Below are 27,318 nucleotides of genomic sequence, written 5' to 3' on the forward strand. Positions count from 1 at the left end.
GGGTTTGCCAGTTACTTATTATGTTAACCTTTTATCACAGTATGGTGCAAGTGCACTGTTCCAGATAAGACCACAGATGTGAAGGCAGAGGAGGGAAACAGCAGGGGGTGGAAAAAACCATCATTTATGGTCAAGCATTGGTCCTCTGTGTCTGCAATAAGAAGCAGCTCTTTGATAGCTATTTAAGCTGACCTCAAATAGTGTTGAGAGGTTTGTCCTCTGTAGCACTGTGTCCACACAACAACATGTGCTGACTTTCATAGGGTTTTGGAGTTCTGTATCTTGACAAAGCAGAGGAAACTCCCGGTGCAGTGACAAGTCAGGTATAACACTACGTCAGGTCTCTCTGCTAAAAATTTTTCTTGCTGCTACACAGTCTGGTTGTGATGGCACCTGCTTCCCAGCTCTGCAGAGCTCCTCACAGATCCTCAAAGGGTCCCTAACTCTTCACTGGGGAGAATTTAGGCTTGTGCTAACAGACGCAAGGGAAGGACAGAAACAAAGGAGGAGACTGCAAGTAATGTAAGGAAGTGATCTTTCTAGTTTCCCTTCTTTCCTCTCTCTCCCTCTCTGCCTCCACTTGATACAAAATGGCAGTGAAACACGGAAAGAACAGATAAATGGATCAAGGTATGATGACTGATCATTCAGTCTATGAGGGAAGCCCAAAAGTCACAAAAGGAATCTGAGCTCAGCAAAGAAAGAAAATAGGACACTGTTCTCTCCAGGAGAAGACTTTAAATCCAGCTCATTTTGCTTTGGGACTGTGTTGCCTGTTCTGAAATACTTGCGCTTGCAAGTAACACTTGAATTTTCACGGTTCTGAAATACTTGCAGACAGCATGTTTTAGACTCAGCAGTAACAAGACCAAGCCTAAGATGGCTAGTGCTAGAGATTTGATGTTACACTATCCCAGTCAAATCAATCCCAACAAAATCTTCCAGCAGCGGCTAGAAGCTGTTCTGCAAGAAGAGCTGGCTGCTAACTGATAGTTCAGTAACACACCTGAAGTAGTCTAAGTACCATGTATTATTGGTACATCTGTACTGCTAAATAAAGGAGGTCCAGGAAATAAGGGAGGGCAATCAAGCAAGGACTCTTGGTTGTCCATGTTGCTTTGTTAAATCTCTTTTGGACTCTGTTTTGGACCACTTCAGCAAGCGCTAAGATAATGCTGCTTTACAGAGGGCTGACTGTAGGCAGTGTGGAGTATGAGCCAGTAAGCAAAATCTGATGTTAGAACTGGCTATTTGTTCCTGGTCCTCTCTATTCAGCAGTATAAATACAGTCTCTGAATTTTTGAACTTAAAATTCATTGGCATATAGGCTGACACAGGCTTTTTTACAGTTTTCTTGATGTCATCCCCAGTTCCTAGATGTATACACTGGAAGGTGCAGCAGAAGACAAGACTGAGACCCTTTTAATCCAAGCTGGCAGTCCTTATTGCTACTCATATCTTGTAATATCTTAGGACCATCAGAATAACTCCATGTGATAAAAGTTTGGACACATTTTCAAGGCAGAGTTGGACTGCTCTGCATTTAAACAGAGGCATCTCAAGAGTAGTGGTCTCCTCTCCAAAGAAACTAGAGTTACTCAGGAACCTTTGTTCTTATTTTTATAACTACCTCAGACATCTACGGGTGTAACAACTCAAAGTTTGAAGTTCAGAGTTTGCCACCTCTCCGATGTGCCATTGCTACAGGATATGGGAGAATTTCTCTAAAGTGGATCAGGGAAGTGATCAGACTTTAAATAAAAGCTATTAAAATGCTCTTAACCCAGATAATTTCATTGATTTACTTTAGAGCACACATGACTGCCATGACCTAACTGTTAGTGCAACAACTGGGAGGAGGAGGAATATGCACTGCTAGGGGGTCTAAGAGGGTCATAACCTCTTAAAACATTGTTAATGCTGTAGAAGATGAATGTATGTACCTTGAACATTTGTGGAAAGAAGGCACAAAATGTTTCTTTTGGTGCTTTAGCCTTACTAAGTGACTTACACCATAATCAGAAAGAAGTAGAGTATGTAAGGGCAGTGCCATGATTGTAGTTAAATATCCTACAGAAAAATACCCTTCATAAACTTTTCTCAGCATGCTGTAGTCCCATTAGTGTTACTTTATAGCTTAGATATTACACACGTCAGAATCATGCACAGAACCGATCCCTTTGTTTTAGACAAAACAACTAGGAGACATGTAAGCAGTACACAGTTTTAATCCCCATTTCCAATATGTCCAAAGTTTGGGGTTGTTTTTCTCTGAGTTGATGAAATGGAAATTACAATGTTACTTTGACAGTGCCATAGGAAAGTCTAAAGTGAGGAACTGTAAATAGAGTTTGAGCTGACATTTCAGCTTGGAAGTTAGGGGAAGGAATGAAGTGAAGGAGCCAGCATGAATACTCACTTGAATCTTGAGGGAAAACTTAACATTTAAGAGACTCTTTTTTCTACTGATAGTGTAATTTGTAAAGCCACATCTGAAGGCCGTTTGTTTTTGTACTCAAGATAGCAATTCAAAACACAGTCTTATTTAACACAAAACTACTTGCCATCCCCTTTTCTCCCACCATCTCTCCATTCCCTCCTTGTCTTTGAATATGCTGCAGTAATTCCTGAATACAGGTTGGAAATGAAGCTATTTACCAGCCTAGAAAGATGAAAAGATTCGGTAACAAAGCCTGACGTGCCAAACTTGGTGTCTGCAGTTGGGAGCATTCTTCATCGCTCTTTTTGTGTGCTAGCCTGGAGTTTTTAATTAAATCTGATATAGTGGTCACTCACAGCAGCCCTGTTGTGCTAGGCAGTATCACATATCCAGAAGCAGCATGAAGGGCACTTGCTCTGCTTTTTAGGGCAGCATTCTGAATAGCCTCTGCAGAAAATGTTTTTTATAATAACCTGTAAAGCAAAGCACTCTGAGGTGAATGAGACACAGGATGCGTGTCTGAGAAAATTCTCTAGGACTGGAAAGTGGGAGATTTGCCTACGGATCTTTTCCTTTGCATTCCCTTTCACTGTAGTATTATAAACAATCATTAATATTTTTAGGCTTGTGATAGTTCTGTGAGATATTATCCTCATTATCCTCATTTTGTGCATGAGGTCTTGGATGATCCATCTGTCTAGAGGGGTACTGTTTTATGCTGGGAAACATTTGATCAAGCCAGGCTAGCAAAGGAGTGCCTTTGTGAAGTTAGTAAAGCTGGCACCCAAACAAAAGGCAATGTTTCATCATGTGTCTTTAGAAAATCACCCTGCTTTTCTGGTAGTTGTGCTCTTGCAGTTTTGCGTTCCAGAGCACTGTGTGTGAGCCCTGCTTAGTGCTCACTCTGGGTTGCTTCAGATTGCTATGACAAACTCGCTGTGTGCTCTTGCTTGTTTACTACATTCTTGTTCAGTTGTTTTCTTTTAATTCCTGTTATAATAAGCCCATTTTCAATGGAAAGTGATATTTTTATGGTCAAAGCTTTATAAGCCTCTTCTGCTCCTGCAGTCATGAAGCCAGTATAATTTCAGTTGTATGATGTGGCAGCTGGGAGATTCAAATGCAGCATGAACAGACAAATGTAATTTACCTAGCTGTAATCCAATTAGTTAATGGTATCCAAGCTAAGAAGCTGTAACAGCAACAGCCATAACATCTTATCTGGTACCCTGGATATATATTCCACGATCGAAATCTATTTCACTGTGAGTTTTATTTACAGTATGTGTCTGTGCTGTTTTCACACTTGGTAGACATACCCCTCAGAACAGCCTATGCTTCTTTTCAGAGCAGCATCTTGACCAGCCTCTGAAGACTATGTTTATTTTGATCTACGCAGCAACATCTTCAACAAGTCCCAAAGGATCCGTTACCTGCTTAAACAATGACTAAAATATTGTGCTCATTAGCTCTATTCCAACATGTCCTCTCCAAGCTTGTCTGTCAAAACTGTAAAGGAAGTGGATGATTTGTATCTGGCTATAGGATACTCAGATCATGTAATCTGCTGCCAGTTTTCCCTTTCTATTGGTGAATGCAAATACAAGAAACTTTCAAGTGAAATTCTGGATCCAAGGAAAAGGCAATGTAAAAAATTCTATTGACATGAGTGAAGCCAGGATTTCAAGTATTTTCACCTCATTTCCATTAATTAAACCCAGGTAGTATGTCAAGAGCTCCCTGAAGTCAGAGGAGCTGTGCTCATTTATGCTTGAGAGCAACCGATTCACATTTTCTGCTAGTTAAAACCCTCTATAAAGTTTATGTGGAGATATTTCCCTACAGTTTTTTTTTCCCTCTAGGCTGTCTCCTTCTCATGCCATTTCTTATCCAATACTTTATCAACAAATTTTCTCTTTTGACTTTTTTCCCAGAAAGTTCAAAGCAGCCTTCATTCCAAAGCCTTCATTGCAGTTACCATAACTTTTGGCCTTGCAAGACAAGGCTTTTTATCCTTCACAATACATTTGACATTTTTTATCAATGAAAGTGAGGATAGGCTCAATGTGTTAATGGGGTTTCTAAAAAATGCTGTGACATAATTCCATATCTGAATGCTTTTGGCATACATACCTTTATTTTGGGTGATTCTAGACTCGAAGATAACAAACAGATCTTTCTCAGGATGTTATTATGCAATGGACTGATATGCTCTACAGTGGCTTCCTCTTGAATTTTAATGATGTGCTGTTTGTAAGTCTTTCAGTACCAGAGAGTTCAGTGCTGTCCTAGCAGCTCATCTATCACAGATCTGTGAATTCAATGAGGGGTTTGATCTTCTAGCTTATTTCAGCAAATAAAAATGTTACTGCATCTTTCATGACATGGAAACATACTGAGCACTCTCAGCCTTGTGCATAGTAATTTCACTCCTGCCTTAAATATCCCAGTTTAAAGTAAAACATGTTCCACCTGGGGGTTTTTTTGGAGGTGGGTGAGTGGGTTTATTTTTTTACACTCCTGGGACATGTTTCTGCCATCCTGGAAATAAGTTGTTTTCCCTGAGTCCAGAAGATTGTCTTGGTAAAGTCTTTTAGAATACCAGGGAGATTAGCATCACCTGGGAACAAGGCTGATATAAAATAAACAAGACATTAACACGTCTCTGGAATCTGAGCTGTTATTCGCATTACAGAAGAGGATGTCTGTATTGACCAGACAGACATTGCAAAGTTTTAGTTTAATACTAAATGGGAATGATGCTTTTATGTTTGAAATCAACAACTGTTGGCTTTGGCAGACCTCTGTGGGATGTCATACCTGGAATCTGCATGTACAGAGTGAGACATTCAGCTGTAAAATGGTTACACCTGTGTTCTTCAGGAAGAAGTGCTAGATGGCCTACAAGTCACCATAAAAATGATAATGACTTTGACTTTTGAAGTCAAACAAACCCCTCAGGATTCTCCCACTGTTGCCCACTTTAGAGAAGACAAACCATAAAAAGTAAAAAAATTCTACAGCATACTGGAAACTCTCAGCAGATATATCTGCACTGCACAGTGTATTACAAAGTACCAGCAATTGGGCTGGCTCTGATCAAGCTTGCTCAGAACCAGCAGCAGGTTGGCCAAGGCTTTCTTCCCAGCCCATTACCCCAGCCAGCAACCCAGCTCCCAGTACCTGACCCACTTGAGTCAGTGCCATGTATGTGAACTTAAAAGCCTAGGCTAAGAGAATAGCGTTGAGCTCTCACAGCGCAAAAAGAGATTGTAGGGGGTTGTCAGGGATAAATTAATACAACTTTTGTATTCAAAAACATGCAGGCACCTGAAGAAGGTGTCTGTCCTTTGAAATGAGGTTCTCCATGCTTCTGGAAAAAAAAAAAAAACAAAAAACCCAAAACAAAACAAGAAAAGAACAAACCAAACAAAAAAAAACCAGCTGCTTATTTAAGCTGACCAAGTGGGAAAACTTGGAAGTTTAGCCTATAGAAAGCGTAAACCTAGTTGGATTGTTTCTGCACAAGAGAAAACTGGATACATAATAAGGGGTCATGAGAACACCTGCTTCATTTGTGACCTGACTTGGCCTCTGCAAATTACAGGGTGTTTTGAAGTGCCAGAAATATAAGAAGTATGTGACAAAAAAAGTCCTGTCTGTAAAATAATGCCAAACCTGGATGCTGGCTAATTAAAAAGGGATATGTAAATTCTCAGGCATTTGCCAGAGAGCTATGACTCTGTTTATTTAATGTACTCTACTGGGAATTTCTGAGGATCTTGAACAACATTTTTTTAATTAAAAAGTACTTTTTGGAAACTTCAACCTTGCACATCTCACCACAGCTGACCATGGTATGTGTATTCTTTCATATGAAAATAAGTATCTTTCCAGAATCCAAAAGATTAACAACTTGAAATCAAGCTGTATCAGCAGTGAATCTCATTCTGCTCGTTTGCCCTGGGGAGACATGAAAAGCTAATGAACTTATCCTGGAGATTACAGACTTCTCTGTATCATGCTTATAGCCATAGTATCCAAGCATATTAACCAACCTGACTAACATCTGTTGTGTGGTGTTCTCTCATCTTTTTGTCTTTTCTTTCCGAAGTAAATTTTCACAATTTTCAGAGACCAAACCCCAAATTGTAGTCCTTATAGTAGATTTTGCTTTAAATAACTGTTTTGTAAAATGAAAGCACAGTAACAGCAAAACAGAACAGCAATAGCCAAAGTGCAGCTCCTCTTCTCTATCTTTTCCTCTTAAATATTTACTTCCTATTCTGGTTCATGCATAGAGCAGCAAAACTTACTTAAAACATTCTTCCTTAAGAGTTGGGGTTTGCGGCATGCAGAAGTGCCCCAGGTCATGAAGAGCTCTGTACAGGACAGGATGGCAGAGGCGGGCTCTGCACTGCTCTGGACACTGCAGGGTGAGGCTTGCAACGATGAGTGACTCGAGAAAAGAAAGCATGAAGCACTACTGAGTCAACCCAGTAAAGGCGAACATAAACTTCTCCTATCTTTACAAAGGATGCTATGAAGACAAAGTGTTTTTCATCACAGAGGACGTGCTGTGAACATGGTGAAGGATGAGTAGTTGGAATTAGACAGGAAAACAGATATGAAAAGGAAGATTAAAAAGACTTCTCATAATACACTAAAGCAGAATCAGTTATCCATGTTAGCTCTGTGTCACACCTCTGATTCACATACTTGGCTAATACCTGACTTGCCACACAAACCTGGGTATTTGCAGCATAGATTAAGGGAAGACAAGTATATTTCCTGTTCTTATTGTTTTCCCCTAATGATGCACAATACTCTGAACTCTTCTAAATTTGCAAGAAAAATCTGGGCAGTGCTTCTGTCAGTGTCAGCTGGCCTGTGCAGGGCTGCAGCTCTGCTCTGGTTGGTATGGCTTACACTTGCTCCTTTTCTGCACGCAGACTGACAAGCATCGGCATCTCAATTGTTAATATTCCAAATCAGGAAAATACCTTAGAAAATTCTCCACGACACACATGTACAGACACATTCCTCTGTTGTTTTTCTAACTAAACTAACTAATCAGGTCCCATAAAAGTGACAGAAGATGTCTTCCAAAATGCACTGGATTTCAACTGTGGTTTTAAATCGGAAAAAGATAGAGTGGGTGAAAGGTTTCAACACTTCTCCATTACTGTGCTAATTATGAGAGTGTGATGTTTACAGCTTCAGTAGAAACTGGAGTCTACTAGAAAACAGGTCTCCACAAGGAATTTCAAACACCCCCCAAACCAGGCCAGTTCATGGTTACTGTTAATGATAATTTTTCTTCCTCCTCTTACTCCCATTCGATTTCCACTTGGAATAATTCTGAATAGATAGTTGTCAATCCTCACTTTTTACTCAACAAGCTGCCTGGAAAATATGATCCAGCCAGCATAAAGATTCTTAAGAAGCCAGCACCATTCAAATGACTTTCCCCAACAAAAAAAGGAAAATGCAACTATTTGTTCACCGTAAAATCAATTTCCGGCTCATTTTCATTTTCCTTCCATAGTTTCACAGTGGTCTTCTGTCAAGCTTATAATTAAAAAAAAAAAATTTGTTCGTAATGCTGACAATTTAGCTGACTAAAGTGTTTTTCTAATTAAAATAGTCTTCTGTAATGTCACCTTTCAGCAATAATTAGATCACAAAGCATCAGAGGTTAATACTTCCAGAGGAAATGTCTTACTTGATCACAGCAATGATCACATAGCTCAGAAACCCACATCTCACAGTGACTAGGATCATATGCTTCAGCGGATTAAGCAAGAAATCTTGTGGTAGACAGTAATGGAATAATTTCACCACAGAGGGAATGTAATACTTGTCCGACATCACCCTGATGTGTGAAGACTTACATCAATTTTCAGAAAATATGTATTATTCCTACTAATTTAACTGCATTCTCTCATTAGAGAATCCCAAAAATCATCCAGGTTTTTGGATCCTCTAAGATCTTATACTCAATGACATAAGTGGCAGGGGGTTCTATAGGTTAATTATACATTGTATGGCAATATGCCCTTTTATTGAATTAACACTTCTGCACTAAACTGATAGTGGATATTAAAGCCTCCATGTCAGTATCATAAGGTGGTGACAATTAGCTCTTTGATCTTGTCTCAGGCAGTGAAAAAAAATACATCGTCAACACAGCAGATAGGAGACAGTAAACATATGCCTGCAGGCATAAGTTTAATGTAAACAGCACATGCACATGAACTACAACAACCAACAATCTTTAAACGTCTTAGGCTAACTGGGAGTACATTGATTATTGCCAAGCAAATTAGAAGACATAGGAAGTGCCCTATAGTGAGAAGTAGAACAGCAACAAAAAAAAGATAAAATAACATTGAGATAGATGATTACTATACAAAGAAGACACAAAGTTGGCAGATACGAAGATAAGTAAACACTTTTCCCCCAGCTGCTCTTTTTCCAATTTTCAGAATATTCACTAGATCACACCAGGGTGCTACAAACCCAGCAAGGTATAGTCCTCACAGCCCAGAAAACAGCCCGCCAAACAGAATGAAACAAAAGACCTCCAGGTATTCTAAGGTGACTTTATACAATGCAGTCCTTACACCTTTTGCACCACAGAGAACTCGTGGGGAAGTGGAAGAGATTCAACCAACCAACCAAGAACTCAAGCTGTCCATTTCCATAATTCTGTGGCCTTTATACCATTATTAAAGCACCCCCAGGTCTCAGAGCAAGTGGGACAATGCATAGCACCGGCATTTTAGCAGGACATGATGGCAAATCCTCTCAGAGGTATGGCAGGTGTCACTGGTGTAAGGAGCAGCTGTCTCCCAGCTGCAGCTCTCCCCACCCAACGCTGCCTTTGCTAACTTCAAAGCACCAGAACACAGCATCTCCTACAGACTAAAACACTTGGAGAGCCCCATAAATGCTTTTTGGCAGCAAATAAAAAAGGTTATGTTTCTCTGACAGTAGGAAAACACCTAAGAAGTCCGACAAAATGACCAGTCTTAGTAAGAAAGCTCAAATCACCTGCTTACAGTACCCCCAAGTACCTTAGGTGTCGTATTTACCCCTCTGCCAGTCACCCAGTCAACCATGCATAGTTCCTACCTTGTAAACTCCTCATGAAGGTTGTTCAGTTCTGATGAATAGTACTTAATTTGAAAATGCAACGTTTACGGAGGTCCAACTGTATATGCAGAAATTTTAAATGGGGGAAAACAAGTTTACACTAGTTGCAATTCTGCTAAGGCAGAACAACAGCCACCACCCCACAACCCAAGAAACCCAAAATTAAGTATGTTTTTTAAATTCTTCAAAAAAGCAAAGATTTCATGTTTTTAAATTAAAAAATGCACGGAAAAAAGATTAGATGATTAACATACTTTATGATACTCTAATCATTAGATTAATCAAGCAATAGTCCATCTGGCAAACACATTTTTGTTAAAAGCACCACAGCATGCTGTGAATGACAGCAAGTTCCAGGTACGCTGCCTGTTGCTGGGGGCAGGGGGATATGGAATGGAGAGGGTGATGCTTCTTGTTACCAGGCACAAACACAACCCCACCCAATAGATCGGCTTCCGATTGATACACACGAATGAGAAAAGGTAAGATAAATAAGGTGAAAGTGCTGACGAGGACTCCAGAAGGCACCCATGAACACAGAAAGCTAACAAACTCCAGGAAGTGGAGTTGTAAGAATTGTTATTTGTTAATGCTGGAAGGTGAATGCTAGGTCTGACTTTCTATGTAACACAGATAATAAAATGTTACCCAGCTACGATGAGGCTGTGACCAACGCATCCTTATGTGCCTAAGCCTCATATTCCAGACTAACTGCCTGCTGGTATATTAAATGCTGGAGAAAATTACTCTTTTTCACACCTTTCTAAGGTCTTCTGTAACACGGCATCAACACAGTATATATGTGCCTATTAATGATTCATTCTACTAAATAATATGCAGCCAAAACTCTAATAATTAGAGCTTTGACGTCGTCTTCAATGACAGCTCCTAGAAGACAGGTTATAAGTACCCTAGGCTGATGGTTAGGCACCACTGGTAAGGTCTGCATCAGCAAGATAATGACTTACCTGCTCACTCCTGGCAAAAAAAGAGCAGTGAGCAACATCCATCATGAAAGAGGAACTCTTCTCAAAGCACCTGCTGAATGTAAGGTAAGGAAAAGTATCTTGTTGTGAGACAGACCTTTACAACACTCATCAAATTGCTTCCCTTTTCGGCGTTCCTCAGGGCAGGGCTTGGCCAATTTCTTTTAAAAACAGGTCCTTCACAGATTAAACAGACAAAACGGTGTAACTAAACTGGTTGAAGGTGCCACAGAACTGTTGATTTTCCACATTTTAAGACAGATCAAGAAAAGGACAAAGCTATCACAGAAAGAGCACCTGCAAATCACTTAGTCACTTAAGGTAAAGTAGTCTATGATGTGATGAAAAGGTGAGAGAAAGCCAACCACCAAAACCTTACCCATAGCAGCTATCTTTACCATCTATTCTAGCAGACTGACACCAACACACTGTGGGGTGAAAGCAAACTGTCCTAAAGGCCTTTGAAGAACTCCACCATTTACAAAAATCATCTAGATATTTGGATACTTATCAGAAAGAAAGGCAAAGCACCACTGAAGCAATCAAGACCCATCTCTGTGAGGTCCTTCAAGGGGGTCAACAATTTCCTTGCAAAATGCTGCATTTTAATCTCACAGAAGTGATATTATCAGTTGGCCTATGGCTGTTGTCAACTGCAGTACATTAACAAAATACTGTTAGTGCCTATGCTGTACTGTACCCAAGCCTGCAACCAGATTATTAGAGATCCAGGAGCAACTTGCCTGCCTTAGCCAATTTCCATAAAAACTCAGTGGCCAAACCCAACCCCTCCACCCAAAACTCCCTTTGATGAAACAGCAGGTTTTCCTGCTAGTTTTACTTATAATATACAAAAAAAGAGGTTAACCATTACACAATGAAATATTTTCCATTTTCTCTTTGAAAAAAAAAAATAAACCAAACAGGAAATCTGTTCTGGATCAGAAGCAGTGACAGAAACAGCGATCTGTGTCCAGGCAACCTGATTTCACAGATCAGGCTGAAATTACCTAGCAACCTACTCTGCCTCAGACAAACAGCACATGTTTAAGGAAGGCTATTGAAGGCTGGTCTATTGCTTATAAGTGCTCTTGCATTTAGACATGATATAGTCAGCCAATTAGCCATTAAATTAAGTCTATTTCCTAAGAAATATTTATTCCATTAAAGGCCATATTTAAACATTCACAATCACATTCAAATACTTTACGTTCAAATTCTTAAGGAATTAACAAAATAGGCAGATGTGGTACTTACTTTTTATTTGCTTCTTAATGAATTTTGAATCGTCCAACCAGTGCTAAAAAAAGAAAATCCACATTTAAAAGCAGTTCCATTTCAAGATTTTGTTGACACAATAAACTAATTACAGTAAAACTTAACAGATAAAAATCTCTTAGAAGGAAATATTGCCATATTTATTTGCTAAACTTCTACACATTTGTGAAAGTATTTATTTGCACATTTACCAACTTACCTTCTTTCATGGGGGAAAGTTTGACTAAAAAATGCATCAGTACTGCCAGGGAAGTTTCACTCTTCCAGAGAGGAAACCTCAAAATCCAAAGCCACAAAGCAGTGGTGTGTAAGGAAAATACCCTTTTGTCCCTCGGTTTAATTGTTGCCCAAGTGCCCCTGAGGACAGCAGGCCAAACCCCTGGGTTTCAGTCTCCTTTCAACTCCCCTGTTTGATGGAGACCCTCCATCACCAACATAGCCAAGTTTTTTCAAGATAAGTATGAAGACTTAACCCCCACTAAAAACATTTTGGAAACATCGATGCATACCCCCCCTCCCCTTTTTAAACTAACAGCAAAAGATCTTGAATAGATGCAACTATGATGACAAAAAAGTATGCTTCCCAGCAAAGTTCATGCAGTCTCTCATCAATGCAAGTTGCATCCACAGAAGAGCAGCAATAAACACTCTCTGGTGCAAATTTAGCTTAAATCTTTGACTGTCTCTGCGCAACGTCCTACACAAGGCTGCAATCTGATTTGAAGCAACCCCATGTAAATGCTCCTGTCATACAAGGTAATAAACCAGTATTTGGACTTCCTTGAAATAAAGGGTTTTCTATCTTTATGTATATATTTATTTCAAAATAATAAACTAGGTACTATGGAACAAAATCTTAGGAGAAAAGAACTCTTCCTTCCTCCCTGTTGAAGCATTCATGCTTTCAGAAAAAGGAGGATCTCTGAATGACTACTTATCATTCCACTAACACTGTGCCACCATGGCTAAATAAATGTGAAAAATAAAATTTTGCCTTGGCTTAGGACATACTTAGTAAATAAATACCAGCATTGCTATCCAACAAATATTTATCACAGGTATAGAAGAGTATAGATCGAAAGTCTGACAACTTACAGCCCTTGAGGTAAATAAATCTCACCAAAAAAAGGAGAGAAAGAAAGAGAAATAGAACAATTATTCTGAAGGTGCTTTTATTTGCATGAGACTTCCTAGAGTCCCTTAGGAGAGGCTGCCAAGGAATCCATCCTTACAATCTGAGAAATCTCTACCAGAGTGGAAATAAAACATTACAGCAGCTCATACAAATACATTCCTTGGAGTTGCAAGTAATTTATTCTGTCTCTACTTTGTTCTCTTATGAAGAATTACACCAGAAACCACAGCAGTTCACAGAAGCTTTGTGAAATTTCAAATTTTTGATAACGAAAAAATATCAACGTTGAAACTTTGCTTTTTTACTGAAATTATACAAGTCTGTTACTTTCACACCTCCAGGGCAGATTAAGTTTTTATGTTTCGAATACCTAGCTACAAAAATGTCTTTCTCCTCAATATTTATTTTGGCTAAAGATAAACCACTCACAAATAGACTGATTGCATTAAAAGAAAAGTTTAGCTTCATGTTAAATAAAACCAAACATGAATAACATCTATACTACAGGCAAAAATCCTCCAATAACTTTTCATCTATGGCTCATGTTAGTACTATGTTCAGAAATAAGCAGCGCACAACCTGAACTACAATAATTCCCAGTGAAATAACAGCTAATAGTCCCAATCTTGGAATGTGGTGTTCTAGGTGTATTAAAACTCAAATAACAGCAAGTTTCAAACTGATTATTCTTAAGTGTAAATACTTCAAAGAAGTTTTAAAAATAACTAACAAGACTCTAGGAACTACTTGCGCAAACCATTAAATGAGACTATAGCCTAGACAGGAAGCTATCATTCACTCTCCATACCCAGGCAGCCAGAGGCAAACTGCTCCAGGAGATAAACACAGCAAGCACTAAACTCATCTCTCTTCAGAAGCAAGAATGAGTTGCCATTTTACCCCCATCCCACATTGCACATCACGGCTGTGTGGGATGTGGCCACCACACAGATCACAAAATTAAAATACAGAGGTAGGAGGACATGGACTGGCAGTATTATTGGCTCAGAGTTCCCAGGCCTGGCAGTTTTCATGCAGATTTGTGAACCAGCACCAATTTAAAAGTCAGATATTTTGTGCAACTTCTGTGAAAGTCAGGCTGAATCTCAACACTCCTTTGCCTCAGATAATGTCGGAGGGCTTCTTCACACTGGAAATCATACCAGCTTTCCAAATGTCCCTCTGAGGTCAATGAATTTAATGGCATTCTACCTAAGGCCAAAAAAAGGTTTGGGTTTGGCTACACACTGCTTGTTGACTCAAGAAAAGGAAAGTGAAAGCAATGAATTCTGATGTGTCACTAGGAAACTGAATAAAACCAGAGGGGACTTTTGCTCTTTCAGCACCTATGACTCTAGCTCTGCCTATCTTGTGCTCTGGCTAAACAACTGTACATCATTTCAGGATCCGAACTCATCAGAGAAACTTAACTATGGATCTCACAGTGTAGGACCGAGGCTGACCAAAGTCATTTCAACTATGCAATGCCACATTCCCCATATCCAGTCTGGACTCAGAAGTATCAGTGCAGAACAAGGAGGAGGAAAGGGATTAATTGGTTTAGGACTGTGTTATGACAGGAAGACAGTGTCTAAGCTACTTTGCCCACAGTAAGAGGGAAAAAAAAACCCTCAAAGCTGGTCAAACTGCAGGTAATCAAGATTCTATGATAACTTAAGAATAGAATAGAACAGAACAGAGTAGAATAAATAGTTCAGCTGGAAGGGACCTACAATGGTGATTTAGTCCAACTGCCTAACCAATTCACATTATCAAGGGCACTGCCCAAATGCCTCTTAAACACTGACAGACATGGGTCATCGACCACCCCTCTAGGAAGCCTGTTCCAGTGTTTGACCACTGTCTCAGTAAAGAAATGCTTCCTAATGTCCAGTCTAAACTTTCCCTGGTACAGCTTTGAACCATTCCCACACGTCCTATCACTGGATACCAAGGAGAAAAGATCAACAGCTCTCTCTCCACAACCCCTCCTCAGGAAGCTGTAGAGAGCAATGAGATCGCTCCTTTAATTCTGTTGAGTAAAATGGAAGTTCAAATGCTGGATTAACTTCCATTTATTCCCATTTAATCTCAGTATAATTTCTTTGCTTCGCCAAATGAATGTTTCCTGTGGTATTAACTGACAAAACAGTAATCACTGGTTGGGATTCATGTGTTGAAAACACACACCAATCAATTTCACATGAAAGAAATACCAGTTTTTAAAAAGATTTCTTAAAATACTGGAAGCATATATTTATCTCAGCATGCTCTCCTGTTGATCACTCACTTCACCTAACTGAAGAGGAAAAAATAAGTACCTCAACACTTTGTAAGTGGTAGCAAGCAGTATTTTCTCAAAATAACCATGTAGCCACAGAAAGACGTATTTGTGTCAAGATACAGCAGATAAACTATAGCTACTGGAGCAGCCTATGTAAGGACCACAATGACTGCCAAATCAAGACTGAAAGGGGGAGTACCACAGGCTGACACAAACCCATCACACACCTGAGCTTTGCAAATACCACCACCTCTCTACTTGCTTCCTGAAAGAATGAAAAATCCTTCTCTTGATCTACACAGCCCTCAAAGGTGACCTGAAAAGGAAAAAAAAAAATGTGTTTGACCCTTTTTGGTTGGCTTGCTTTGCTAGTTTAAAATGCATGAAGAACATCTTGAATAGAAAGTTTTCCCTTATGCTTATTTATATATTTAACTATTACTAGGAGAAAGCCCATTCTTACTGGAAGTTTTATTTGCTCTCTGAAAAATACTGCTTAAATGCTTTCTCAGGCCTTACCTGGAGGTACAGGAGGGAGAACCATGCTAAATGCTCAGGTTCAGAAAAGAAGGTGTGTTAAACAAAAGCTGGCACGTTTAAAACCAAAAGTCAATTATCCCTTCAACTGTCTTCTTGCTGTCTGATTTCCTAGGCACCTGAATCCTACCAAGCTGTCTGCCATTACCCATATGGCCTTCTAAAGCAGAGAGGACAAAAACGTACGTAACACATGGGAGGAAAGAATCACCAAAACCAAGTAAAAAAAACCCCTACCCACCAAACCACAGTTTGGGGATTTCTCTAAAGTTAGAACGTAACACAGGAGAAAAAGCCCTTTCCTCTTTTCTTCTGAAAGTCACCTTTTAAATATTATTGTGGTAGTAACAGAAAACCAAACGAGAATTGGGGTCATGTGGAAAACTCAGGGACTACACAAGCATATACTTAGAAAAAGTATAAGCTCCCAAGAGTTCACAGCTTGAAACAATGAGAAGATTGTTCTTTACAGTTGTATAAGTTTCTTTGACCCATCCTAGAAAGTTTCGTTCCTCTTGAAAATGTAGATGCAGAGAAAAACTGCTTTTAGATAAATTGCTCAGATACAACGCAAGACTTAATGAACACCAGGGGTGATACTGGTTAGTATTTTCAATAGGAAGCAGGGTCATGGGACACAATGCACCTCTGTAGCGTTACTAACGACTCCGAACTGCAGAGAGAGAGACCTGCGACACAGAAAGGCATTTCTAAACTGGCTGGAGAAATTATTTAAATAAGGATTCTGCGAGATCAACACGGACAACTACAGCACTCCCAAAATACAGGCTGAGCCCCAAGGGAGAGGGGAGGAGAGCGCCTGGCTTCCATTGGGCTGCTGGGACAGGAGGAGACTCTCAGAGGGCCACTGAGGTCCTTGGGGCCTGGGGGGGGGGGGGGGGGGGTCAGTGTGAGGACAAGAAGCCTACCCAAGGGGTGATTGAAGATGAAGCCAGACCATCCGTGGCAGTGCACGATGAGTAGCAACAGATCAAGTAAAGAAGTGAGAGAGACAGCTTTTGCTTTGGTGTGGTGGTTTGACCTTGGCTGGCCACCAGGTGCTCACCAAAGCTGCTCTATCACTCCTCCTCCTCAACTGGACAGGGGGAATAAATATGGCAACAGGCTCATGGGTCAAGATAAGGACAGGGATATCACTCAGCAATTACCATCACAGGCAAAACAGACTCAACTCAGGGAAATTAACTTAACTTATTACCAATCAAATTAGAATAGGATAATGAGAAATAAGAACAAATCTTAAAACGCCTTTCCCCCACTCCTCCCTTCTTCCTGGGCTCAACTTCATTCCCTTGGGAATTTCTCTACCTCCTCCCCCTGAGCAGCACAGGGGGACAGGGAATGTGGGCTACAGCCAGTTCATCACATGTTGCCTCTGCTGGTCCTTCCTCCTCACACTCTTCCCCTGCTCCAGTGTGGGGTCCCTCCCATGACAGACAGTCCTCCACAAACTTCTCCAGCGCGGGTCTCTTCCATGGGCTGCAGTCCTTCAGGCACAGACTGCTCCAGCATGGGTCCCCCCCGGGGTCACACTTCCTGCCAGAAAACCTGCTCCAGTGTGGGTTCCTCTCTTCCATGGGTCCACAGGTCCTGCAAGGAGCCTGCTCCAGCATGGGGTCCACCATGGGCACAGGTGGATATCTGCTCCACTGTGGACTTCCATGGGCTGCAGGGGGACAGCCTGCCTCACCATGGTCTTCCCCACGGGCTGCAGGGGAATCTCTGCTCCAGCACCTGGAGCATCTCCTCCCCCTCCTTCTTCACTGGCCTTGGTGTCTGCAGAGTTGTTTCTCTCACATATTCTCACTTTGCACAGCAGTTTTTACATCTTCTTAAATACGTTATCCCAGAGGTGCTACCAACATCGCTGATGGGCTCAGCTTTAGCCAGCAGCAAGTCTACCCTGGAGCCAGCTGGAACTGGTTCTGTCCAAGCTTCTGGCATCTTCTGTCAGAAGCAACCCCTACAGCCCCTCTGCTACTACCAAAACGTTGCCAGGCAAACCCAATATATTTGGAGAAGCAGTTCTGCTAGGAAGACTACAGTTCTGCCAGGAAGAAGTGCTGGATTTCTCCCTTAAGGTCCCTTCTAGCTGCTTCATTGGGAGTCCTTTTCAAGAGCAAACAATGAATAACAACAAAAAACCTAACCAATAAACAAAAAAAACCAGTAAAAATGCTTTCCTCCTCTCTTATTTGACCCTTTGGTAACTGCATCTGGACTCCTGTGTCCCCTCCAGGTCTCCCCAGTCCAGGAAAGACACTGATGAGTGTGGTGTGGGCCCAGCGCAGGGCCTTCGGTATGGTGAGAGGCTGGCGCACAAGAGGGCAGGCTGAAAGAGCTGCCTCTGGTCTGCATCAAGAATGAAGGCTCAGGGGTGGACCTGACTGGTGACTTCAGCTGCCTGCTGGGAGGCTGTAGAGAAGACGAAGACTGACTCTTCTCAGAGGTGCTCCATGACGGAAGGACGAGTGGTACCAGAACCAGGAGAAATCACAGCTAGACAAAAGGAAAAGATTGTCACCATGAGGCTGCTCAGACAAAGCACACGTGCCCAGAGGGACTGTGGAGTCACCGTACTTGAGGTTATATAAACATGACTGAAGAAAGCCCTGAGAAACTGGATCCAACTGGGGCTGCTCTGAGCAGGAGCTTGGCTATATGCACCCCCTTCAACAGACAAGTTTTGGTGGCATCTTTCAGGATGCTGCTCTACAATCTCACCTACCTGACTTGAAGAAAGAAAAAAAAGAAGAAAAAAGAAAAAGGAATGCACCTTCTGCTCAGATAGCATTCACATCACAAGACTAATCTGGGATTGATGAGGTGAATAGTTTGCATTTGGGCTCAGGTGAGACCAACTTTTCATAAAATACTGGGAGGATCTTACAACTACAAGAATTTCAATTTCGGTGGCTCAGTCTTATTTTAGACCCTTCTCAGATACTGCTGCCACCATCTTGTTGGATGGAGCCCAGGCACAGTGGTATAGTGCCACATCAGCACTGTCGGAGGTGTCAGGAGCAACCTGATCAAAGGGTGAAGTTATATCGGTTTTCTAAGTTGTGTCTGCTCTGAACAAGGCACTGGACCAGTTGACCTCCCGCAGACCCTTTCAACCGACATTGTTCTGTGTGTTACCAGTTGTACAGGAATGAAAACAGCAGTTCTCAACGTCAAGTTCTCTCCTGCCCTGTGCAGAAAGGCAGCTACATCCCAAAAGTTAGAAGTAGTGGGACAGTGCATGCAATGATGTCCAGTGGCAGAAAGGCAGATGGAGCTGTGGTAAGAAAGCTCTGGGCTGGGATCATGGGAAGTACAAGGCCATAGATGCTAACTCCAGAGCCCTGAGGGCACCAATAGGCCTTAATGGCCCTTACCAGCCTTATCTGGGACCTCCACCCACATATCCTGTGGCCTTCAGGAAAGCCTTGCCTGTCCCAGCCCAAGTCTGCACAGAGCCATCTCAGAAGCATCCTGATACGTGACGTGGTTTATCTGCAGTCCAGATAAATTACACATGAAAAATGAAGAGCTATATGAACATCCTTCAAGACCACTATCTTAGGGCACACAACAGGAGGTGGAGGACTGGGAGAAGACAAACTCTATGGAATTCCCGCAGGCTCACCTGCAACATCTCCCACCAATGAACAGTTCTTTTGCTCTCAGGGGTTGCCTGGGCCCTTCTTTCCCATCCCCCCCCCCCCCCTCCACCGCCTCTCGTGAAGTGGTGCCACCTATTCTGCACCGAGCCCCGAGCAAGAGGGGAGGAGAGGGCCTGGCTTCCATTGAGCTGCTGCCTTCCCCAGATGGCAAGGGACATCCCCATCAGCTCTCCTGCCTTCCCTAGATGGGAAGGGACACCGACAACCTTGCGGAAGGTGGCCTGTGTCCTGCTACCACCCAGGCCCTTACTTCAGATGATCACTAGCATCAGCCCCACCACTGACCTCAGGCACACCAACACTAGCAGCTGCCCCCGGCGGGTGGGATTTGTCCTGCTGAGCACAAGGCAGTGGTCCTCACACCATGCAGGAGTTCCCTCCTCCTCTCCACGCCTCAGCCGTCTGGATACCGTGGGAGGCCGTGGTCATGGGCCTTGCTAAAGTCAGAGTAAATGGCAATCATGGCTCTCCCCTTGTCCCGCTACGACAGTCACCTCCTCAAAGCAAGGCTCATGTTGGTCCCATGGTGAAGTTGTCCTTGGTGAAGCTGTGCTGGCTGTTCCCTGATGTCACAGTGTCCTTTGTGTGCCTCCAAGTGATCTTCTGGCAGATGTCTGAGAAGGGCAGGAGCTTCTTCCAGGAAACCTGCCAGAAGGCTCCTGTTCAGGAGTTGCCTCCGATTCTTCCAGCAAAACAGGAGAGCTCTTTCCCAGAACGGGTAAGCAAGAGACTGCAAAAGCGGTGAGAAGCTTCGTCCTTCGTACTAGTGAGGAGAGCAAGGGTGCACCTCAGGCTATGGATGTTAAAGTACCGTAAGCTTGGGTATGACTTTACACCCTGTCAGATCCCTTCTGATCACTCTAAATGTAACTCAGTACTTCAGACTACAGTATAGCATAGATCTGTGTGGGTACCAGTAGCAATTATCACCACAGGCCAGCTTGCAGCAGAATAATCTACAATTATCATCCATTTGTCCTCATTTAGCATAAGCAACAAAGATTCTGGTGTTAGAACTAGTGTGCATGGCTCCATGCTCTGTCTAGGTCACAGCCCAGACCTACCCAGTCTGTGGCAACCCCGAATGTTTCCCATATGCACAGTTAGACTGGGGCTAGCGGATCTGACGCTCATTGTGCCATGGGTTGCTGAGTGGGGATCTCTGCAGAGTCTGATTCACTGTCTGCAGGCAATCTGTGGTTGAGTAACTGTGTCTTGCTGCCGTCTGCCTTTCTGGCTGAAGTTGGTCTGGGAGTCCTTGCAGCATATTCACATGTCCTTTAGGGAAGATCTTTTTTAATATTAAAATAAACAGATGTCTTGGTGGTTTCTGATATCATAAGTATTCTTTCCTGTGAACTAATACCTTTATTATTAGTGGGTTCATATCTGTCCAAAGAGTTCTTTTATTCCCCTCTCCTTTTTTCATCCCACATACATGCTGGTCTTCCAGCATCTATTTTACATGTGTAAAGAACATTGCTCTCCCTGTGGTTCTTGTCAATGCATTAAGCTGCTCCTAATGGGATTTCAGGGTCATCATGTGAGTCTGGGATGCGTCTACTTGGGGATATGCTAGTCATATGTCTCTATTAAGAACTCTGTTGACAACTATAGGCTGTTGGATATTTTGAGTGCATTTTTAGGCATGAACACATGCCACCAATGTAAATATAAAGTTAGATTCCAAGTTGCTGTGAAACAGAGGTTGAAACCTCTGTTGAAACCATTCCTTGCAGGCACTCCAGGCAAGAAAACTTGCTGGTGGGCAGAGTGTTTCCTGCTGGACAGTTGTTTAAAAAGAGGAACAAATTAAGGATGGGGTGAGAACAGAGAGACGAACTAGGAATGGGGTGGGAATGGCTCATGACCATCGTCTCCCTAAACTCACACAATCACAGCTGAAAATCGGATGAGGCTCTATTTTTTTCTATGATTAGAATACTGTTTGAACAAGCCCTTCTAGGAAGCACGATGGCACAGGTGCTGGACACATGGGCAGAATCTTGTCTATTGATTTGGGGTCCTGAAAACCTTGCTGTACCACCAGACCGTAGATTCAGGATACAGCCTGTATGAGTGTAAGTTCCTGGATTTTGGGACTGTTCTTCCTTGCTAAACAAATCATGGGCAGCTTGCTCATCCAGATGCCAAAGGATACAGGCTGGCTACATTCACACAGTACAGCTGGGTTTTCTGTTGTATGCATGTGACTCTTAACACATAGTTATTAGTTTTTGCATGCTTTTTCTTTTCAGTTCAAGGTGCTGGAAGTAGTGCAAGAACTGTGTTGTAGCCCATCAAAATGGTGTTTTGACAGTATGAGCATAAAGATGCTGCATTCCTTGGGATGTGCCATGAACACATACTGGGAATTCCTCAGGGTGCAAAGTCTCCTGGAGCAGCATAAGGTAAGGAAACCAACCTGGTGGACTCTTGCGTACATTACCTAATAAGCCTTGGAACTTGTTTTTCCCAGAACTGAGTCTGGGGGTTGCCCTGAGGACTGCTAGTTGGCACAGAACACGATTGTGCATGGGAGACAGCTAACAAACAGTTGCATCTTATTAACTGTAACCACCAGTGCTTGAGCCCCTGAACTTACCCTATTCCATTTAGCAGTATAGCCACAACCTGTGTGACCGCAGGGGAATTTCCTGAGGCTGGAGTTACATTGTGCATTGGGGTACTCTAGGTTTATGAGCTAAAGACAAATGCTGGCTATCTAAATGGCATAGTGCAGTGGCACGCAAAGATATTAGCCCTGAGCTTAGTAAGAGATTGCTAAGCTAGTATATCATTCCACTTGTGTTACTTTCCTTTCCTTCACCTGGGCTGACTGACACAGCTGTACTAAGCTAGCCAGCATGTTTTGCTTGGGAAGGATGCATTGTGTTGTATAGAAAAATCCACTCATTAGTCAGCACAGTGCTAAATTCTTTCTTTCTTCTGTACTTCCTGAAAACTTTTCTTGTGTACTTTGCTGTGACCTTTCTCTATCGAGTCACCTTATTCCCATCTCTCTCCAGCCATATATTTCCCTAGGCTGTTCTGCTTTCCAGTACATGTTTCCAGTCACCATTTTCTCAACTGATTTTTGCTCATAGCCAGCCCACCCACTTACAAATGCAGCTGCCTTTGGGAGTACCTGCCACCCTCACTGAGTAGCTTCCTTGTAGACAGACAGTCCTCTGGGGAGCATCAGTAAGCCTCTCAAAATGTTGGGAGAAATATCAAATTCTCATGCTCTCTGTTATGAAATAGCCTCCTACTAGAAGGAGAAATAAACACTTCTCTTACAGGCAACGTATTCATTATTTATGCCTTCTAGGGGTTCCTTCTACTGATACCTGCCTCTGGGACACATAAATCATTAGCTTAACTTGATATGTGTATTTTCTAGTCTTCTATTTCAGGGCAGTGAACATGTTGGCATTTATCCAGTCAACCTCCCCATAGCAGTACAGTTATTTTGTTACAGCACTCTTGAATGCAGTATCCGTACATTTGTTCACATATTAGATTATGGTAATGTTAAAAATATTCCTTTAACCTTGTTTCAGTCAGGACTCAGAAGAATAGTCTGATTTATCTGCTTCATGGGTGGTACTTCAGGGAGTTAATTAACCAAAGCATAAACTGCGTTATTTACCTTGACTGTCCCTTTGTGTCTGCCAATAACGTTTAATGTTTCAAATTGAAATTGGCTAGAGAAATGGAAGAATGTGCTCAGTGGCTTATTATCCTCTAATAGGACATTCCATCAGTTCACAGATTCATACTGCTTCTGATTGGCTGTCTTCTTACACTACTTTTAAGCCAGAAATTAACCTGCTGTGTGTCGCAGAACCGGAGAGGAACAGGCACCAGCAGTACCAAAAGCTGGCACAGTAGTACCCCAGATCAGTGCAGGTAGTCTGCACTTCCTTTGGCAGGGGAACGTTGCCAGGTTTGTACCTCAAAAGAAAATCTTTTTCCAGTCCTAAACCTGACAATCCTGGACATATGATCAAGACTACGGCTGATACGTTAAAACAAATAGTAAAGACACAGTACCAGCCTTGACAACTGTTCTACCCTGACCAGTTGGAAAGAGCTAGAAATAGAGTGTCTGTGATTGATAGAGCAGAAGGAAACAAAACTGTGCCTGAGCTGCTAGATGTCAGGATCATGCAGAGGTCACGCTCCCTCCCAGACTCCTAGAGGCAAGCAGCAGCAGCCTGAAAGCATGAGATGTAATTCAGTCTCAATGCAAATCGTGAAAGCAAATCAGGACTACGTTTAGCGAAATTGTGTGAATTTCTCCTCACATTTTTGCTTGTATCAGCATTAGGGAAAGTAGCAAATAGGCAGTACCTTTTCCTTATAGTGAAGAGCAAGATAAGTATTTGTGAGAGAGTCTTTCCTACATGGTCATAATGTGAAGTTAACTACTGAAGTAATGGGAACTGAACTGAACTGGAACTTTGATGTGTAAGTATCAAAGTTTCCTTTAAAATTCATCTTGTGAAAGAGTAGTCCCCATGAGTCTTAGACAGATTTAACCCTTCAGAAAAAAGCTGGAGGGTGCAGATTTCTTCCTGCATGACTTGATGCTATAAAGCCAAGCTGCTAGATGTCCACCTCTGATTGTTTAGCCTCAGGGTGGGACTGCAAATTTGCCTGCCTTTAAAAATTTCCCTCAATCTTGTGCAGCTAAGGAGCCCTCATTCTTTGGTTTGCTTCACATCTAGAAAAGGCAACTTTGCCAGCATAGCTCTCAGAAGTTCCAGTGGTCAGTAATGACGTTTTAACCTGGATAATAAAAAGGTCGAACTCTATTTCTTTTAATCCCTAAGACTGGCCTTTTTAGAAATGAGTAGGAGATATTCCATTTCACCAGAACAAAGAAAACAGTTGAAGTGAATGGATGCTAGACTGCAACCCAAGAGCACAGTGTTAAATTCCTGGTTCAGACAGTGACTTCTTGTGTGACCCTGGGTAAGCAGCTTCAGAACAGGAATACCCTCTGTGATTGTTCAGCAAGTAGGTTAATACTTCCCTCCCTGAAAGAAGTGCTTTGGGAAGAGAAATGTGGTGGTTTAGGGGTAGATGGACCATCTTTTGCTCCTGGAATCCAGAGGTGAAATAACTATTCTTTATTGAAAACAACCATAAAAATCAGTGAAGTTCATTGTGAAAAGGAAAATTTTGCTGTAACAATAGTAACAGTCTCAAAACTGACAGGCAGTATGCCAGTCTGGTCAGAAAGACATAGCAATAATTGTATCTAGACAGTACAGTAAGCACCATTCAGTCCACTTCTGAGGAACTTTCAAAAAAACTTCTAGTTAGATTTGATATGTTGAGCATGGCTGCAAACCCAAGGCATCTGTACAACTTCTGACTTCATTATTTGGCATCATCCTGGTGTCTGACTTCAGAGGCCAGTCTCCCAGAAGAAGTAAACTGGGTGCCTTGGCTCATGTTCATTTCCATCCATGAGACTGCTGTCTCCTTGTCTTAGCTATCACTTGCAACTATCTCAGTATGTTCAAAAGGAGGGGAGAATTAAAGGGAGACAGAGCAGGGGGAGGAAATCCATTTCAATTTAGAAATCATCTGGGCACCACAAATTTTATCAGAAAAAGATCCAAAATAAGATCCAGGAGAAGGGAGACTTCACACTGAAATAAACAGTTGAATATCCATTTGGAGCATGTCATTTTAACTGAAGAGACTTTTAGATTGCTCTGCACTTCAAGCTTGCCAAGGCCATGGGTGAAAGGGCAGCTTGGGAAAAAGATTGTTTGAGTTTGCTTGCTAACACCACTTCAGAAATAATGGGTTGTGAATGATGCATAAGGTTTGACAAGGCCTGTGGACCATCTGTCATCTGATATGTAGAGCCTTTATGTGCACAAGGTCAGGTTAACATGGAGCCAAGATGAAATTGTAGAAGTGCTGAATGTGCCTTAGTGTCCCTAAAAATCTCCTCTGGGTTAACTAAGTGCTCTTCTGAAGGCACCTAAAAGTCTGACTGGAACTTGAGTCATAACAAAAGAACTGGCCTGTGGTAGAAGTGCTTATAAACCATCATGTTTTATCAGGTACTGCAGAATAAATTTTCATGGAGTTTGTGGACAAAAGTCAGCTTTGAAAGAGCAGAAAACCACCCCACCCCCAAATTTTTAAAGTTTAAGTATAGTACTTCACTATGGTTTTTTTAATCGTATTTTCTTGGCTTTCAAATATAAACCCAACATATTAAATTAATCCAAAACAGCACCTGACATTTTAAAAAGCTGATTGACCTAACATGCTGGGGTTTGTCAGACTGCAAGTTCAAAAAATTAATTAGCATTTGTACTTTTCATTCTGATTTTCAATAGGAAAAGTGCGTAATTTATTTAATGTTTTGAAAAAAACAGTAAGGAGAGATCAGGACAGAAAAACAGAGCACCATTTCCCATTCATTTCTGGAAAACAGAGAAATAATCAGACATGTCTTCTCCAGCAGCAAAGCTCATTGAAGAAATTTCAAATTGCATACTGCAGCTTACTTGTCTTCAGTAACACTGAGGCAACTGTCCACACACAGTTCTGAACAAGATTGCTGAAGTGATCTTGGCTAAAAATAACTTATTTTTTGTTTAAGGAGTTTTTTTAGCCAGGTCAGTGTGTGGCTTCGGAAGGCGTTGTACAGACACAAAGGGAAGGGGATGGGGCAGCAGCAGTGAGCAGGCTGGGTGCACACGAGACCTTCCTAAACTGTCCAGAAAAAACACATCATCAGGCAACACTGTAACCTTATACTTCTTAGGCAACACTGAGCAAGTGATTTCTCAGAAACTTATCATAACACAGCAGACTACATTTTGTGTTTGCAATGGTGACATCTTCATTTTCCTTACCCTGGAAAGTTCTACCTTTAATAGTGACATAGGTTGGAGGGGTATGTTCAGCTAGATCTCCAGTGTAAAAACTAAGGATGGGATTATGATTTCTTTATACATATTTAGTAGTACTGGATTAACCATTAAACCATCTCCTTGAAAAGAATAAATATATTCACAGAGTGCTACACCATTAAGGAAAAGTATCAGCTTGTCCCAGAGAGTGGAGGATCACTAGAACAGTCTGAGCCAGCATCTTCAGATAATCTGCTTTGTAAGCCCTGGTTACAAATGTCCTGTCTTTGTGGTCTTTCTGTTTTGTTTTAGGAACCAGCTTTAAAATACCTAAATGTTTATTTTGGAGTTTTTAAGAATACAAAATGTTAATGAAATATTTTGCTCCAGGGAGAAAACCATGAGTGAATTACAGCACAGGTAACATCCTAGACGAAAGTTATCTGGGAGAGTAGAAAAACAGCGGGAATACTCACTGGTTAACAATGCTGTTGCTGTCAACTCACATAATTTGTTAATGTTTGGTGTCCTCAAAAAAGCATAAGGGAATTAGGCCCCTAAATTCCATGAGGATTCACTGGGACTTGGTTACGCTGCTTCCACGGGCTGTTTTGTAAACAAAACCCTTTACAGTCACCTTTGCTCTTCAGCACATACCCCCAGCCTTCTCTTCTTACCGCTGAGGAAACATGATCTTGTACAGATGTGGATACTTGACTTGTGCTCTGGCATAGCGTGAAAGCTTGTTGTGTTGGATTGAGTGTATGAATTGCATAGTAACGTGTTATCAATATACTAATCCCACAAGAATTTTAAGTTATTTCTCACACAAGCTGAGAAAAGCTACACTGTCGTGCTCCTTTCACATTACTTAACCCCACTTTCTTCCACTACCCTGCACAACAGCAATGCTGTACCAAA

The sequence above is a fragment of the Aquila chrysaetos genome, chromosome 24 (genome assembly GCF_900496995.4).
Source record: "Aquila chrysaetos chrysaetos chromosome 24, bAquChr1.4, whole genome shotgun sequence".
NCBI lineage: Eukaryota > Metazoa > Chordata > Aves > Accipitriformes > Accipitridae > Aquila > Aquila chrysaetos.